The sequence below is a fragment of the Pseudorca crassidens genome, chromosome 6, assembly GCF_039906515.1.
Source record: "Pseudorca crassidens isolate mPseCra1 chromosome 6, mPseCra1.hap1, whole genome shotgun sequence".
In the NCBI taxonomy this organism is placed as follows: domain Eukaryota; kingdom Metazoa; phylum Chordata; class Mammalia; order Artiodactyla; family Delphinidae; genus Pseudorca; species Pseudorca crassidens.
In genome coordinates this window covers 80,941,074-80,958,867 of record NC_090301.1, presented here as the reverse complement: position 1 = coordinate 80,958,867, position 17,794 = coordinate 80,941,074, and the positions used below count along the sequence as shown (strand labels likewise).

Genomic DNA, 17,794 nt, shown 5'->3' with positions numbered 1-17,794 from the left:
AAAATTCTGGGTTACCTAATAAAGTTGGGTGTGTAAAGTGGGGATGGGGGAGGGTGGAACGGTCGGAAAAGGCCTTTCTGAGCTCTTCCAGTTCTTAACTAACTTGCCCCTGTCCCCATCATTTTCACCCTGAGGGTCTCGGTTCTTGGTTTCTACAGCCCACAACGAAAGGGGCTGGCCTCCCCTCTTCCTGTTCAGCGGGGTCCGACTCCCACGCTCTGCGATCCACTTCCCCAGCGGGCCAGGCTGTGTGGAAACAGGCCGGGCCCTGGCTTCCCGCCGCTTGCCAAGGACTAACCGTCCCAGGTGTCTCCTGTTAAGCGGTCGCCGGGGTCTCCCTTCCACCCCGCGGAGAATTCCCGAAGAGTCCGAGGCCCGGGCTGCTCGCGGCGGGCGGGGCCCACCTGTCTCGGCCCCGGCCCCTTCCCGGGCGTCCCAGGTGTCTCCTGTTAAGCGGTCGCCGGGGCCTCCCTTCCACCCCGCGGAGAATTCCCGAAGAGTCCGAGGCCCGGCCTGCTCGCGGCGGGCGGGGCCCACCTGTCTCGGCCCCGCCCCCTTCCCGGGCGTCCCAGGTGGCTCGGGGCGGGGAGGGGCCGCACCAACGCCAGCCAGCCGCCAGTGAGCTGCTAGCTGGGACCGGGACCGGGAGCAGGGAGCCGGCCGGACGCGCGAACAGGCCCGGCGAGCGCGGCGGAGCTGGTGAGCCGGGCGGGCACAGCGGGCTGGGGGCGGCGGTCGGCGGGTGACGGCGGGCTCCGCGCCCGGGTCCTGCGGGGCCGAGCGGCTGCGGCGAGCAGTGCGGGGCTCCCCTGCCTGGCGCGTCGGGGGAGCGAGCGCGCCGGGGTCGCGGCACAGCGGAGGGGTCGGGGCCCCGTAGCTGCCCGGGGGCGAACAGCTGCGACCCTCTGCACCGGGCTGGAGCTGGGGGCGGGAGCGGGCGCGGGGACAGGGCTGGGGCTCCGTGGGTCTCTGAGCGGCCCGGACGGCGCGGAGGCGCTCTGTCCGCGGCGCTGGTGGGGAGAGGGGAGGCTGGGGGCTCTACTGCTGCGGAGAGCGCGGAGCTGCGCGGGGGGCTCAGGCCAGCGGGGGAGACCCGAGCGAGCTCCCGCCTCTCCCTCTGCGGCGCTTCCCAGGGGCCCGCTCAGGTGTCACTGCTCCTTCTTCCCGGCGCTTTACTTTTGTTGCTGGTGTTGAGTGTCCGACATACACCTGGGTTAGTTACCTGGGGCTTCTAAAAAACTGGGTATGCAAGGCTGCTGTGACTCCAGGGGCCTGCGCTTGTAAGGCTCCATCCAGGTCTGTGTGTCCTGGGGCGCTGTCGGGGGTTGGGGTGGAGGCGGAGGGTGCGCTGCATCTCCCAGGCCCTGGCCATCGGTGTGATAAAGTGGAAAAAGTCTAGAATTTAAATTCTAGTTACTAGCTGTGTGACCTTGAGCAAGTTGCTTAACTTCGCTGATTCTCAGTTTGCTCAGAGGTAAAAAGGGTATTATAATCATTACAACGGCCTGAAGTTATACGATGTTCATAAAGCCCATAGCACGTTGCTTGATGAAAGTTCTCTCCATTTTTTCCCTATGTGTTAATGTAACACTTCATGCCTTCCAGAGGTCCCCACTCCTTTCTGAACAGAAGGGAGATCCAGGAGGCTCAGAGTACCCTCCTTTAGGAGGGAAGGTGGTGGTGTGTGGTTTGGGGGGTGGCATTTTGTCCATTCTAACTTGTTCATGGCTAGGCCTCCTCCAGGCAGTTTTACTTCCTGACACCATTCTAGAAGCCCGGTTTGAGAGGTGACAGTGCACAGGTCCTGGATATAGAAGGGATGTTATCGGCTTGCTTTCATCATTACTGACTGTATTTGTCAGAATTCTTTTCTTTGGGTTGGGTTTGGTCACTTGAAAATTGCTTTATGCAGTATAGAAATTGATTGGGTCACATAAATGAAAAGGCTGAGGGTTTAGCTTTAGGCATAGCTTGATCCAGGGGCTCACATAGGGTTGCTGGGCTTGTTCTCTCTTTTTCCCTCTGTGTTGACTGTTCTTAGTATGGAGTGATAAAAAGCACGGCATCTCAGGCTTATCTGTTCCTTTAGAGAGGGGGGGGATAGGAGGGATCTCTCTTCTTCCATCACCTCTATCCTTATAGCAAATGTTATTGATACACTAGACCAAAGCAGGGCCAAGCCATCTCAGTGGACAGGGAGTGGGTTTCCACCATGGCAGTGGGTACTTTGCTCAGGTGCCACTGTGATAGTCAGTCCCACCCCAGGTGCCGGGGATTGGGCAGGGACAGTTCCCAATGAGAGGTCTGACTTCTGGGCAGATAAAATAGGACCTGTTCATTGCATTATCTCTGCCTTTGCTCACCGCCGCCTAAAGGAAGTCTTTAGTAGAGTGTAGACTGCCTGGGTGCCATGTTCCATCTGTCAATTGTCAAGTCTTATCTCAGGCAAGGAAGGCATCCTGCATGTTCCTCCTTTGATTCCTTGTTTTGTTGTTTGCTTGTTGGTTGATTCATTCAGCATTTAATAAATGCCCAGCATACACCAGGGCCTCTGCCAAGGGTGAACATGTTTGCTTTTGAGAAGCTCACGGTCTAGTTGGAGAGGCAGATGTGCAGAGAACAGAGTCTGGGACTGTGTAACCGTCTGGGGACAAGCAAAGACTTCCCAAGGAAACTGTACTTGAGCTCTAAATTGGAGATAGTAGGGGATAGTAGGAGGAAAAGTTGCAGGGACTTCCCAGGCCAAGCGGTGTGGTGTGGTAGGGTACTTTCTGTTGTAAGTAACACTAGTTAGGTTACTTTACTGTCTTGCTTAGGAAGTCTAGAGGTAGGTGGTTCAAAGTGGCCACAGTTCTGGGTTGGCTTCTTGAAGATTCTCTGGGTTTTCCCTGCCCTGCCACAGGGTGACTGGAGCTCCATCACGCCTTCCCGTGATAACAGGTAGAGCAAAAAGGGAGGGAGACGGCTTGCTTCTCAGTGATTCTCTAGATAACAAAGGTCAGAATTTCTCAGAGGTTCCCTGTGTCACTGGCCAGAATGGTCATACGCCCGTGCTGAGCCAGTCACTGGCAAAGGAGGAGAGGGTGGCTGTGATTGTCGTGGCCCAGCCGTGTTCTGGAGCTGGGGGAGGGGTCACCTTCCCTGAGCACGTTGGTGCCCCTATCTGAAAATCGGAATTCTGTTAGCAAGGCAGAAAGCGAGACTGCCTTGCCTGTCGGGCGGTTAGGTAGCCGGTCACCCGTGTCTCCTGCAGGTGGTGACGGATGATGAAAGACATGGCCTTACAGGAAGCAGGAGAAGCTCAGGACTGTAGGGGAAGGGTAGGGTGTGGCTGAGGGGAGGGAAGGAGCTGAGGTTGGAGGCGCAGTAGAGACAGGAAAACCCTGTGTTAGATGCCCTCTGGATATCACTAAGAAGCCTAAATCTCGGTCCCATTCCTCAAAGAGCTTACACTCAAAACCTGGGAAAGTTTTTCTGGGTCTGTCACAGTCCCATAGTAACAGCAACAGTGGCTCACTCTGTGGGGGTAACTGTGGGGGATTAGGGTGGAGGAGTTTAGGGAGGGGCCGTGTGCAGTTTGAAGAAGCCTCACAGCTGGTTCTGCTGTGCCCCCCACTCCCCAGTGCCCCCTTCACCTTCTCCCCTGCCCCTTATTGAGAACATTTGCTCTAAATCATGTCTTTATTTCGGAGTCCTTACCTGTCTTCAAGCTAACAGGCTGGGATTTGGAGAAGATGCAGTTAGTGGTAGATCCTGGACTAGAAAACAGTTCTCCTGATGATAGTACAGCGGGTGAATACTATATAATCGTGTTCAGTAGGGAACCAGCCTCCACTGTCTACTGCTTTTAAAGCGTTTAGCCTGTTTTCATTTGAAGTATGAAGTGAGAGCTGTCTTTTGTTTCCATTTGATGTGGTGGACATGGGTGGGCATTTGGTGTTAGATTGGGCAACCAGGATACTACTTCTCATATTCCTCCATCCTCAGTGTCTAATTAGCACAGAAATTGGCAGAAAGATCTAGTCACTAATCCTGGAAGAAAGGAGGGAGAGGATGCCAACATATCTTGTTGTTTCCCTCAACAGCCCTGCCCAGGGCTGCCCAGGCAGAGCGTGAGGGAATGAGGTAGAGAATTGCCTTGGGCAGTCATTAATTCACAAATGTTTATTGAACACCTACTGGATGGCGGACACTGCCCTGGGATTGAAAGGAATATATAAGAACGTTAAAATCTCTGTTCTCATGGAGCTTACAGTCTACTGGAAGGGGACCTATTTATGTTTTGTCTCCTATGTCAGGTGATGAGAAGTACTATAATGAAAAATAAGGCAGGTTAAGAGAAGCCTGCAGTAGTTGGAAACAGTCTGGGCATAGTGCTAGAAATCATCAAGGTTTAGTCTGTCTCTGGTTTCCAGCAGAGAAATATGGCCTAAGCAGGTATGGTACTGGCCAAAAAAGGCGTTCCCTTGGAGGAAGAGGATCACATATTAAATAACTTGATCTTAAGGAATTTCTTTCATGTGGAATCTCTTGGTTTGTTTGTTCTACTGTCCCTCACATTGTTACCAAACATGATTTACAATGACTTACAAAACATGGTACCAGGTGATGAGAAATAAATGAAGAAATACGAGCAAAGGGAAAATAAGGGTCATTTCTTTCATCATTGTTTTCCAGAATTGTTTAGATTTGGTAGCAGGGGAAGAAGGAAGTATGGTGATTAAAAATGTGGTGATTCATGCTCAGGGTTCATTACTTAAAAGGTGACAGTGTAAAGTTTTGATGTCTCAGAAGTTTATAACTTATTTGGGTATGTGTGAAGAGCCAGTTTTATTTGATAGGAAAAAATAGTCTTGAGTTCAAAGAAAACTGCTAGTATTATTTCTTTAGGTCAGTACAAAGTGCTCCAAAGGTTCACAGAGATCAGAAGCCTGATTCCAGAGTCAAAATAATATGGTATAAATAAAAAATTGGTGAGAAGGTGAGTTTGGACTCATAACTGGCTGGGAAAAATACATAAATTTCAAATAAAAATTTACAGCATAGATGGGTTACACAAAGGTAATTTTGATTATCTATTTTTATTGGGTTGTTTTCTTATTGTTGAGTTTTGACAGCTCTTTACATAACCTGGATATATGTCCTGTGTCAGAAATATGATTTTCAAATCAGTTCTGTCAGTCTGTGCCTTATCTTTTTATTCTCATAGCAGTGTCTCTCTCAGGGCAAAAGATTTTTAACTTTGGTAAACTAATTTATCAATCTACTTATGGATCAGAATTTTGTTGTTGTACTTAAGAATTCTTTGCCTAACTAAAAGTCTTGACATTTTTCTACATTTTCTTCGAGAAGTTTCGTAGTTCTATGTTTTACACTTAGGTTTATGATTCATTTTGCGTTAATTCTTATGTAAGGTGTAAGCTCTGAGTCAAGGATTTTTTTTTTTTGGAATGTGGAATTCCAGTTGTTTCAGCACCATTTGTTGAGAAGACTATCCTTTCCCTGTTGATTTATCTTGACGTTTTTGTTGAAAATCAATTGGCCATAATTGTAAGGGTTTATTTTTGGATTCTCAATTTTATTCCATTGATCTAGAGGCCTACTTTATGCCAACACTACACTCTCTTGATACTGTGACTTTATAATAAATTTTGAAAGCAGGTAGTATAAATCTCCCAATTTTATTCCTTTTCAAACTCGTTATGGCTCTCCTAGTTCCTTTGCCTTTTGATATAAGTTGTAGAGTCAGCTTGTCAGTATCTGTGAAAAATTCTGCTGGGATTTTGAATGGATTGCATTGAATCTATAGATTTGTTTAGGAAGAATTGACATCTTTACAATACTGAGTATTCCAATCCATGAACACAATATGGCTTATCTCTTTAATTCTGTTTTCATTTTTCTGTCAGCATTTGTTTTCAGGGTATAGATCTTCTACATGTTTTGTTAGATTTATACTTAAGTATTTCATTATGGAGGTTGCTATTGTTGCTCGTATATAGAAATACAATTGATTTTTGTATATTGACATTGTATTCTGTTACCTTGCTAAAGTCAATTATTCTAGGAGGTTTATTTATAGATTCTTTGGAATTTTCTATGTAGTCGTGTCATCTGTGAATAAAGACAGCTTTATTTCTTCCTTTCCAATGGGATGCATTTTTATTTTTTTTTTAACACCTTTATTGGAGTATAATTGCTTTACAATGGTGTGTTAGTTTCTGTTTTATAATAAAGTGAATCAGCTATACATATATCCCCATATCTCTTCCCTCTTGAGTCTCCCTCCCTCCCACCCTCCCTATCCCACCCCTCTAGGTGGTCTCAAAGCACCGAGCTGATTTCCCTGTGCTATGCAGCTGCTTCCCACTAGCTATCGATTTTATATTTAGTAGTGTATATATGTCCATGCCACTCTCTCACTTTGTCCCAGCTTACCCTTCCCCCACCCCCCGCCGTGTCCTCAAGTCCATTCTCTAGTAGGTTTGCATCTTTATTCCCGTCCTGTACCTAGGTTTTTCATAACCATTTTTTTTTAGATTCTATATATATGTGTTAGCATACAGTATTTGTATTTCTTTTTCTGATTTACTTCACTCTGTATGACAGACTCTAGATACATCCACCTTACTACAAATAACTCAGTTTCGTTTCTTTTTATGGCTGAGTAATATTCCATTGTATACATGTGCCACATCTTCTTTATTCATTCATCTGTTGATGGACACTTAGGTTGCTTCCATGTCCTGGCTATTGTAAATAGAGCTGCAATGAACATTGTGGTACATGACTGTTTCTGAATTCTGGTTTTCTCAGGGTATATGCCCAGTAGTGGGACTGCTGGGTCGTATGGTAGTTCTGTTTGTAGTTTTTTAAGGAACCTCCATACTGTTCTCCATAGTGTCTGTATCAATTTACATTCCCACCAGCAGTGCAAGAGGGTTCCCTTTTCTCCACACCCTCTCCAGCATTTATTGTTTGCAGCGTTTTTGATGATCGCCATTCTGACTGGTGTGAGATGATATCTCATTGTACTTTTGATTTGCATTTCTCTAATGATTAGTGATGTTAAGCATCCTTTCATGTGTTTACCTGTATATCTTCTTTGGCAATCTGTATAGCTTCTTTGGAGAAATGTCTATTTAGATCTTCTGCCCATTTTTGGATTGGGTTGTTTGTTTTTTTGATATCGAGCTGCATGAGCTGCTTGTAAATTTTGGAGATTAATCCTTTGTTAGTTGCTTCACTTGCAAATATTTTCTCCCATTCTGAGGGTTGTCTTTTCATCTTGTTTATGGTTTCCTTTGCTGTGCAAAAGCTTTTAAGTTTCGTTAGGTCCCATTTGTTTATTTTTGTTTTTATTTCCATTTCTCTAGGAGGTGGATCAAAAAGGATCTTGCTGTGATTTATGTTACAGAGTGTTCTGCCTGTGTTTTCCTCTAAGAGTTTTATAGTGTCTGGTCTTACATTTAGGGCTTTAATCCATTTTGAGTTTATGTTTGTGTGTGGTGTTAGGGAGGGTTCTAATTTCATTCTTTTCGATGTAGCTGTCCAGTTTTCCCAGCACCACTTATTGAACAGGCTGTCTTTTCTCCATTGTATATTCTTGCCTCCTTTATCAAAAATAAGGTGACCATATGTGCGTGGGTTTATCTCTGGGCTTTCTATTGTGTTCCATTGATCTCTATTTCTGTTTCTGTGCCAGTACCGTACTGTCTTGATTACTGTAGCTTTGTAGTTCAGCTTTGTAGTCCGAAGTCCAGGAGCCTGATTCTTCCAGCTCCGTTTTTCTTTCTCAAGATTGCTTTGGCTATTTGGGGTCTTTTGTGTTTCCATACACATTGTGAAACTTTTTGTTCTAGTTCTGTGAAAAATGCCATTGGTAGTTTGATAGGGATTGCATTGAATCTGTAGATTGCTTTGGGTAGTATAGTCATTTTCACAATGTTGAGTCTTCCAATCCAAGAACATAGTATATCTCTCCATCTGTTTGTATCATCTTTAATTTCTTTCATCAGTGTCTTATAATTTTCTGCATATAGGTCATTTGTCTCCTCAGGTAGGTTTATTCCTTGGTATTTTATTCTTTTTGTTGCAATGGTAAATGGGAGTGTTTCCTTAATTTCTCTTTCAGATTTTTCATCATTAGTGTATAGGAATGCAAGAGATTTCTATGCATTAATTTTGTATCCTGCTACTTTACCAAATCCAGTGATAAGCTCTGGTAGTTTTCTGGTAGCGTCTTTAGGATTGTCTGTGTATAGTATCATGTCATCTGCAAACAGTGACAGGTTTACTACTTCTTTTCCAGTTTGGATTCCTTTTATTTCTTTTTCTTCACTGATTGCTGTGGCTAAAGGTTCCAAAACAATGTTGAATAATAGTGGTGAGAGTGGGCAACCTTGTCTTGTTCCTCCTGATCTTAGTGGAAATGGTTTCAGTTTTTCACCATTAAGGACGATGTTGGCTGTGGGTTTGTCATAATGGCCTTTATTATGTTGAGAAAAGTTCCCTCTATGCCTACTTTCAGGAGGGTTTTTATCATAAATAGGTGTTGTATTTTGTCAGAAGCTTTTTCTGCATCTTTTGAGATGATCATATGATTTTTATTCTTCTATTTGTTAATATGATTTAACACATCGATTTGCGTATATTGAAGAATCCTTGAATCGCTGGGATAAATCCCACTTGATCATGGTGTATGAGCCTTTTAATGTGCTGTTGGATTCTGTTTGCTAGTATTTTGTTGTGGATTTTTGCATCTGTGTTCATCAGTGATACTGGCCTGTAGTCTTCTTTGTGACATCTTTGTCTGGTTTGGGTATCAGGGTGATGGTGGCCTTGTAGAATGAGTTTGAGAGTATTCCTCTGTCTGCTATATTTTGGAAGTGTTTGAGAAGGCTAGGTGTTAGCTCTTCTCTAAATTTTTGATAGAATTTGCCTGTGAAGCCATCTGGTCCTAGGCTTTTGTTTGTTGGAAGTTTTTTTTTTTTTTTTTTTTTTTGCAGTACACGGGCCTCTCACTGCTGTGGCATCTCCCGTCACAGAGCACGGGCTCCAGACGCGCAGGCTCATCAGCGCCATGGCTCACAGGCCCAGCCGCTCCACAGCATGCAGGATCCTCCCGGACTGGGGCACGAACCTGTGTCCCCAGCACTGGCAGGCGGACTCTCAACCACTGGGCCATCAGGGAAGCCCTTGTTGGAAGATTTTTAATCACAGTTTCAATTTCAGTGCTTGTGATTGGTCTGTTTATATTTTCTGTTTCTTCCTGGTTCCGTCTTGGAAGGTTGTGCTTTTCTAAGAATTTGTCCATTTCTTCCAGGATGTCCATTTTATTGGCATATAGTTGCTTGTAGTAATCTCTCATGACCTTTGTATTTCTGCAGTGTCAGTTGTTACTTTTCCTTTTTCATTTCTAATTCTATTGATTTGAGTCTTCTCCCTTTTTTTCTTGATGAGTCTGGCTAATGGTTTATCAATTTTGTTTATCTTCTCAAAGAACCAACTTTTAGTTTTATTGATCTTTGCTACTGTTTCCTTCATTTCTTTTTCATTTATTTCTGATATGATCTTTATGATTTCTTTCCTTCTGCTAACTTTAGGGAGTGTTTGTTCTTCTTTCTTTAATTGCTTTAGGTGTAAGGTTAGGTTGTTTATTTGAGATGTTTCTTGTTTCTTAAGGTAGGATTGTATTGCTATAAACTTCCCTCTTAGAACTGCTTTTGCTGCATCCCATTGGTTTTGGATCGTCGTGTTTTCATTGTCATTTGTCTCTAGGTATTTTTTGATTTCCACTTTGATTTCTTCAGTGACCTCTTGATTATTTAGGAGTGTATTGCTTAGCCTCCATGTGTTTGTATTTTTTACAGATTTTTTTTCCTGTAATTGATATCTAGTCTCATAGCATTGTGGTTGGAAAAGATACTTGATACTATTTCAGTTTTCTTAAATTTTCCAAGGCTTGATTTGTGACCTAAGCTATGATGTATCCTGGAGAATGTTCCATGAGCACTTGAGAAGAAAGTGTATTCTGTTGTTTTTGGATCGAATGTCCTATAAATGTCAATTGAGTGTATTTTAATGTAGCATTTAAAGCTTGTGTTTCCATATTTGTTTTTATTTTGGATGATCTGTCCATTGGTGAAAGTGGCATGTTAAAGTACCCTACTATGATTGTGTTATTGTCGATTTCCCCTTTTATGGCTGTTAGCATTTGCCTTATGTATTGAAGTGCTCCTATGTTGGGTGCATAAATATTTACAATTGTTATATCTTCTCCTTGGATTGATCCCGTGATCATTATGTAGTGTCCTTCTTTGCCTCTTGTAATAGTCTTTATTTTAAAGTCTATTTTGTCTGATATAGGAGTTGCTACTCCAGCTTTCTTTTGATTTCCATTTGCATGGAATATCTTTTTCCATCCCCTCACTTTCAGTCTGTATGTGTCCCTAGGTCTGAAGTGGGTCTCTTGTAGATAGCATATGTATGGGTCTTGTTTTTGTATCCATTCAGCCAGTCTATGTCTTTTGGTTGGATCACTTAATCCATTTACATTTAAGGTATCGATATGTTATGTTCGTATTACCATTCTCTTAATTGTTTTGTGTTTGTTATTGTAGGTCTTTTCCTTCTCTTGTGTTTCCTGCCTAGAGAAGTTCCTTTAGCACTTGTTGTAAAGCTGGTTTGGTGGTGCTGAATTCTCTTAGCTTTTGCTTGTTTGTAAAGGTTTTAATTTTTCCGTCTAATCTGAATGAGATCCTTGCTGGGTAGAGTAATCTTGGTTGTAGGTTTTTCCCTTTTATCACTTTAAATATGTCCTGCCACTCCCTTCTGGCTTGCAGAGTTTCTGCTGAAAGGTCAGCTGTTAAGCTTATGGAGATTCCCTTTTATGTTATTTGTTGTTTTTCCCTTGCTGCTTTTAATATGATTTCTTTGTACTTAATTTTTGATAGTATGATTAATATGTGTCTTGGCGTATTTCTCCTTGGATTTATCCTGTATGGGACTCTCTGCACTTCTTGGATTTGATTAACTATTTCCTTTCCCCTATTAGGGAAGTTTTCAACTATTATCTCTTCAAATATTTTTTCAGTCCCTTTCTTTTTCCCTTCTTCTGGGACCCCTATAATCCGAATGTTGGTGCGTTAATGTTGTCCCAGAGGTCTCTGAGACTGTGCTGAATTCTTTTTGTTCTTCTTCCTTTATTCTGCTCTGTGGTAGTTATTTCCACTATTTTATCTTCCAGATCACTTATCCATTCTTCTGCCTCATTCTGCTATTGATTCCTTGTAGAGAATTTTTAATTTCATTTGTTGGTCATCATTGTTTGGTTGCTCTTTAGTTCTTCTAGGTCCTTGTTAAACATTTCTTGTATTTTCTCCGTTCTATTTCGAAGATTTTGGATCATCTTTACTATCATTACTCTGAATTCTTTTGCAGGTAGACTGCCTATTTCCTCTTCATTTGTTAGGTCTGGTGGGTTTTCACTTTGCTCCTTCATCTGCTGTGTGTTTCTCTGTCTTCTCATTTTGCTTAATTTACCGTCTTTGGGGTCTCCTTTTCGCAGGGTGCAGGTTCGTAGTTCCCGTTTTTTTTTGGTGTCTGCCCCCAGTGGCTAAGGTTGGTTCATTGGGTTGTGTAGGCCTCCTGGTGGAGGGGCCTGGTGCCTGTGTTCTGGTGGATGAGGCTGGATCTTGTCTTTCTGGTGGGCTGGTCTGCATCTAGTGGTGTGTTTTGGGGTGTCTGTGACCTTATTATGATTTTAGGCAGCCTTTCTGCTAGTGGGTGGGGTTGTGTTTCTGTCTTGCTAGTTTTTTGGCATAGGGTGTCCAGCACTGTAGCTTGCTGGTCGTTAAGTGGAGCTGGGTCTTGGCATTGAGATGGAGATCTCTGGGAGATTTTTGCCGTTTGATATTATGTGGAGCTGGTAGGTCTCTGCTGGACCAACGTCCTGTACTCGGCTCTCCCACCTCAGAGGCACAGGCCTGACACCCGGCCATGGCACCAAGATTCTGTCATCCATACAGCTCAGAATAAAAGGGAGAAAAAAAGAAAGAAAGAAAAAAAATAGTTATTAAAATAAAAAATTAAAAATTATTAAGAATTAAAAAAATTAAAACTTAATAAAAAAAGAAAGAAAGAAGAGAGCAACCAAACCAAAAAACAAATGCACCAATGATAGGAAGTGCTAAAAACCATTCTTAAAAAAAAAAAAGGGCAGCCAGAACCCTAGGACAAATGCTAAAAGCAAGCTATACAGACAAAATTATACACATAAGCATATACATACACCCTCACAAAAAGAGAAAAAGGAAAAAAATATATTTATCGTTGCTCCCAAAGTCCACCACCTCAATTTGGGATGATTTGTTGTCTCTTCAGGTATTCCACAGGTGCAGGGTATATCAAGTTGATTGTGGAGATTTAATCTGCTGCTCCTGAGGCTGCTGGGAGAAATTTCCCTTTCTCTTCATTGTTCGCACAGCTCCTGGGGTTCAGCTTGGGATTTGGCCCCGCCTCTGTGTGTAGGTCACCTGAGGGGTGTCTGTTCTTCGCTCAGACAGGACGGGGTTAAGGTAGCAGCTGATTAGGGGGCTCTGGCTCACTCAGGCCAGGGAGAGGGAGGGGTACGGAATGCAGGGCGAGCATGTGGCAGCAGAGGCCGTTGTGACGTTGCACCAGCCTGAGGCACGCCATGTGTTCTTCTGTTGTAGTTGTCCCTGGATCGCGGGACCCCGGCAGCGGCGGGCTGCACAGGCTCCCAGGAGGGGAAGTATGGATAGTGACCTGTGCTTGCACAAAGGCTTCTTGGTGGCTGCAGCAGCAGCCTTAACATCTCATGCCCACCTCTGGTGTCCCCGCTGATAGCCATGGCTCGCACCCATCTCTGGAGCTCGTTTAGGTGGTGCTCTGAATCCCCTCTCTTCGCCCACCGTGAAACAAAGAGGCAAGAAAAAGTCTCTTGCTTCTTTGGCAGTTCCAGACTTTTTCCCGGACTGCTGGCTGGCTGTGGCACACTAACCCCCTTCAGGCTGTGTTCACGCAGCCAACCCCAGTCCTCTCCCTGGGGTGTGACCTCTGAAGCCAGAGCCTCAGTTCCCAACCCCCACGCGCCCTGGTGGGTGAGCAGACAAGCCTCTCGGGCTGGTGAGTGCCGGTCGGCACCGATCTTCTGTGTGGGAATCTCTCCACTTTGCCCTCTGCACCCCTGTTGCTGAGCTCTCCTCCGTGACTCCACAGCTTTCCGCCTCCCCTGTCTCTGCCAGTGAAGGGGCTTCCTGGTGTGTGGAAACTTTTCCTCCTTCACAGCTCCCTCCCAGAGGTGCAGGTCCCATCCCTATTCTTTTGTCTCTATTTTTTCTTTGCCCTACCCAGGTACATGGGGAGTTTCTTGCCCTTTGGGAGGTCTGAGGTCTTCTGCCAACATTCAGTAGGTGTTCTGTAGGAGTTGTTCCACATGTAGATATATTTCTGATGTATTTGTGGGGAGGAAGGTGATCTCCATGTCTTACTCTTCCGCCATCTTGAAGGTCTCCTGGATGCCTTTTATTTCTTTTTCTTGCCTTATTCAACTGGCTAAGAATTCTAGTACAGTTTCGAATAAGAGTGGTGAGAGACAACATCCTTGCCTTGTTTCTTATAATAGGGGAGAAATAATCTTTCACTGTGTAGTATGGTGTTAGCTGAGGTTTTGTGTAGGTGCCCCATGAGGTTAAGGAATTTCCCTGGTATTCCTAGTTTACTGAGAGTTTTTAATTATGGATGGATTTTGAATTTTGTTGAATGCTTTTTCTCCATCTATTGACAGGATCATGTGATTTTTCTTCCTATCTACTATGGTGAATTACACTGATTGATTTTCAAATGCTGAACCAGCTTTGTATTCCTGGGATAAACCTACTTGTTTGTGATGTATTTTTGGGAGAGACTGTGTAGGATTGCTGTTATTTCTTCCTTCAGTGTTTGGTAGAATTCATTAGTGAAACCATCTAGGCCTAGAGTTTTCTTTGATGGAAGGTTTTTAAACTACAAATTTAACTTCTTTAATAGATACAGGATAATTCAGGGTACCCAGTTTTTCTTGATAAGTTTTGATAGTTTGTATCTTTCAAGGAATTGGTGTTCTTCACCTAAGTTGTCAAATTTATGGATATAGAATTGTCCTTTTTTTAACATAAACTTTTACTCTCTTTATTGGGTGTTTAGTATTATTTGAATTTGTTTTGCTGATTAACTCTTAAAATGTGTCATAATTCTGGCTTAAATCTTAGTTTAAGAAAATCACAATTTACTACCGAAGCAGTTAGTATGGAGTTGCAGTTTTTTTATTTATTTGTTTATTTGCATTTAAACTATATGGATATAGAATTGTTTGCAGTGTTCACCTATTATTCATTTTATGTCTTTGGGGTCTGTAGTGATATTCCCCCTTTCATTCCTGATATTGGTAATTTGTGTCTTCATTTGTTTTCTGTCTAGAAGTTTGTCAACTTGATTGATCTTTCAAAGATCCAGATTTTGATTTCATTAGTTTTGTCTATTTTTCTGTTTTCAATTTTATTGATTTCTGCTCTCTTATTTCCTTCCTTCACCTTGCTTTGGGTTTAATTTACACTCCTATTTTCTTAAGGGGTAAGCTTATATTACTGAGCTGAGATTTTTCTTCTATAAATTTCCCTTCAACCACTGCTTTAGCTGCATTCTACAATTTTGCTATGTGTATTTTCATCTTTCTTTATTTAAAATTAAAATATTTAAAAATTTCCCTTGAAACTTCCTCTTGACCCATGTGTTATTTCAAAGTATGTCATTTAATTTTCAAGTACTTGGGAATTTTCCAGAAGTCTTCTTGTTATTGATTTCTAGTTTAATCCTCTTATTATCCCATAATATAATTTGCATGATTTTTATTCTTTTAAATTTGTTCACATTTGTTTTATGGCCCAGAATATGGTTTATGGCGAATGTTCAGTGTTCACTTGAAAAGAATGTGTATTCTGCTTTTGTTGGGTAGAATATTCTGGAAATATTAAGTCAAGTTGCCTTATAGGGTTGTTCAGGTCTCTTGTGTCCTTATTCTCTGTCTACTTGCTTTATCACTAAGAGCGGCATGTTAGAATCTCCAACTACAGTTGTGGATTTAAAAATTTCTTCTTTCAGTTCTATCACTTTTTGATTCATGTGTTTTGACCATCTGTTCTTAAGTGGTGTTGACTGTAATAATATAATAGCTAGTTATTTTACCAGTGAAAGTGAGTTTATTCCAGAATAGCCAAAAGAATTGCAATTCAGGTGTGTGAACTATGGAGGACCATAGGCAAATCCAAAGAACAAGGAAGGGGAACTTGCTTATAGGGAAAAGTGGAAAGTTGGGAGGGGCTGTGATAACCAAAGAGTCTTGTTACAGTAAGCTGGGAGTCCAGTGTGTGGAGGCTTCTCATCGGTTGAGCTGCTATAGTCTCTGGCTGGGCTGTCCTCCAGCAGAGAGAAGTTTTCTTCTCTCTGCTGGATAGTAAAGTAGGCAGCACCTTCCTGTTTGTAGTAATTGATGGTGCATGGTGGGGTGTGAGAGCTCCCCCTTCGGACCTGTTGCAACTCCAGTTTTAGCTGAGGTTTGAATTCCACAATGCATACATGCTTAGGAATATGTCCTGTTGGAAAATTGATCCTGTTCTCATTATATACTATTCCTCTTTATTCTTGTTAATATTCCTTGTTCTGGGGTCTACTTTGGGTGTTAATCATATAGTTACAACGACTTTCTTTTGCTTAGTGTTTGTATACATATCTTTTCATGTGCTTTTAATTTTAACCTATGTCTGTATATTTAAGGCAGGTTCCTTGTAGACCTCAGAGAGTTGGATCTTACTTTTTAAACCAATCTGACAATATCTGTGTTTTAATTGGTGTGTTAGACCATTCACATTTACTATGGTGTTAATATGGCTTAACTAGAAAGATGGTAGGTTTTTAATTATTTTTCTATTTGTTCCATTTTTCCCTTTGAGCATTTCTTATGATTCACTTTTATTTCTACTTCTTATTTATGCTTCTTTAACATTCTTATTGATTGCCCTAGTGTGTTTATCTATATCTATATATCTTTAATTAGAATCTACTTTCAAGTAATATTACACTGTTTCATGTGTAGACTAAGGACCTTAGAGCAATATATTCCCAATCCTTCTTTTCCATCCTTTGTGCTGTTGTTGTCATCATTTTTCTTCTACATATGCTGTAAACAAAACATTGTTACTGTTTTTGCTTTAGATCAAGGGTCAGCAAACCCTTTTTTGTGAAGTCCCGGAAAGTAAAAATTTTGCTCTGAGGCCATATATGGTCTCTACTGCACATTCTTCTTTTCTTCCTAAACAACACTTAAAAAATATACAAACCATTCTTAGCTCATAGGTCATACTAAAACAGACTGCGGGCTGGATTTGGTTTGCAGGTCATAGTTTGCTGACTCTTGCTTTAAACATGCAGTTACCTTTTATAGCAATTAAAAAAAAGAAAAAGAAGAATTGTATTTGACTTTTTCATTTCTAGCACTTTTCATTTCTTTGTGTAGATCTAAGTTTTTGTTTGGCATCATATTCCTTCTGCCTATAAAACCTCATTCAGTATTTCTTGTGGTGTAGGTCTCCTAGCAGTGAATTCTCTCAGTTTTTGTTTGCCTATTGCGGTTATTTCTCCTTCATTTTTGAAAGATAATATTCACTAGGTGTAGAATTCTGGGTTGACAATTTATTTATCTTTCAGCACTTTGAAGATGTTGCTTCATTTTCTTACATGCATGCCTTCTGACTAGGTGTCTTCTGAAATTCTTATCTTTGTTCCTTTGTACATAATGCTTCATTTTCTCCCACTGCATTTGGGATTTTGTTTTTGTCTTTGGTTCTCAGCTGCTTTAATGTGATATGCCTCTCTGTGTGTTTGCATGTGAATGTGCTTGGTATTTATCCTCCGTAGTGTTTTGGAGCTTCCTGGTTCTGTGGTTTGGTATCTGTTATTAATTTTAGAAAATTTCAGCAATTATTTCTTCAAATATTTCTTCTACCCTCTTCTCTTTCTTTTCTCCTTCTGAAATTTCAGTTACACCTAGGTTAGGACTTTTGGTGTTATTCCACAGCTATTGGACACTTTGTTTTTGTTTCATTCTTCTTTTTGTTTTTCCTTGTTTTAGTTGGGGATTTCTGTTGACCTACTTTCAGGTTCACTGATTCTTTCCTTGGATGTGTGGAAGCTACTGAAGAATGCCTGTTGAGAGCATTCTTCATGTCTATTACTGTGTGTAGCCTTTCCAGCATTTCCATTTGATTCTTTCTTATTGTTTCTGTTTAAAATTATCTATTTGATCTTTCATGTTGTCCACACTTCTCTCCATTAGGGTTTTTTTTTTTTTTTTTTTTTTTTTTACTGTTAATTATGGTTTAAATTCTGTGTCTGTTGGCTTCCCCATATGTGTCATATCTGAGTCTGGTTCTGTTAATGGCTGTGTCTCTTGGCAGTGTTGTTTTTTCTTGCTTTTTGTATGCTCTGTAATGTTTTGTCAAGACGTGGACATCTTGTGTAGGACATTAGAGGCTGAGATAAATCGATTTTATTCCTGGAGATGGAATGCCTTTCTATTTCTGCTAGCCCTTTAGTGTGGGGAATTGATCATTCTGGTCAGGAGTTGACTGGATTTGAGGTGTGTTGTTGGTGAGCCTATCCTCAGGGCACCACAGACTTCAGATTCCTCTAGTGACACCTTGAGTTTAGAGTTGGGGCTGGTTTGCTGAAGGGCTTT

The 17,794-nt window shown here is 42.1% G+C and overlaps 1 protein-coding gene across 1 annotated transcript in view; it reads left to right on the top strand.

Annotated features, from left to right (window-relative positions):
• Positions 1-580: 580 nt before the first annotated feature.
• LYPD6B (LY6/PLAUR domain containing 6B) overlaps positions 581-17,794 on the top strand; it is a 232,646-nt gene continuing 215,432 nt past the window's right edge. Inside the window, exon 1 of the mRNA XM_067741989.1 lies at positions 581-699. The gene's annotated coding sequence lies outside the window, so the exon portion shown is untranslated. The remainder of the gene's footprint in view (positions 700-17,794) is intronic.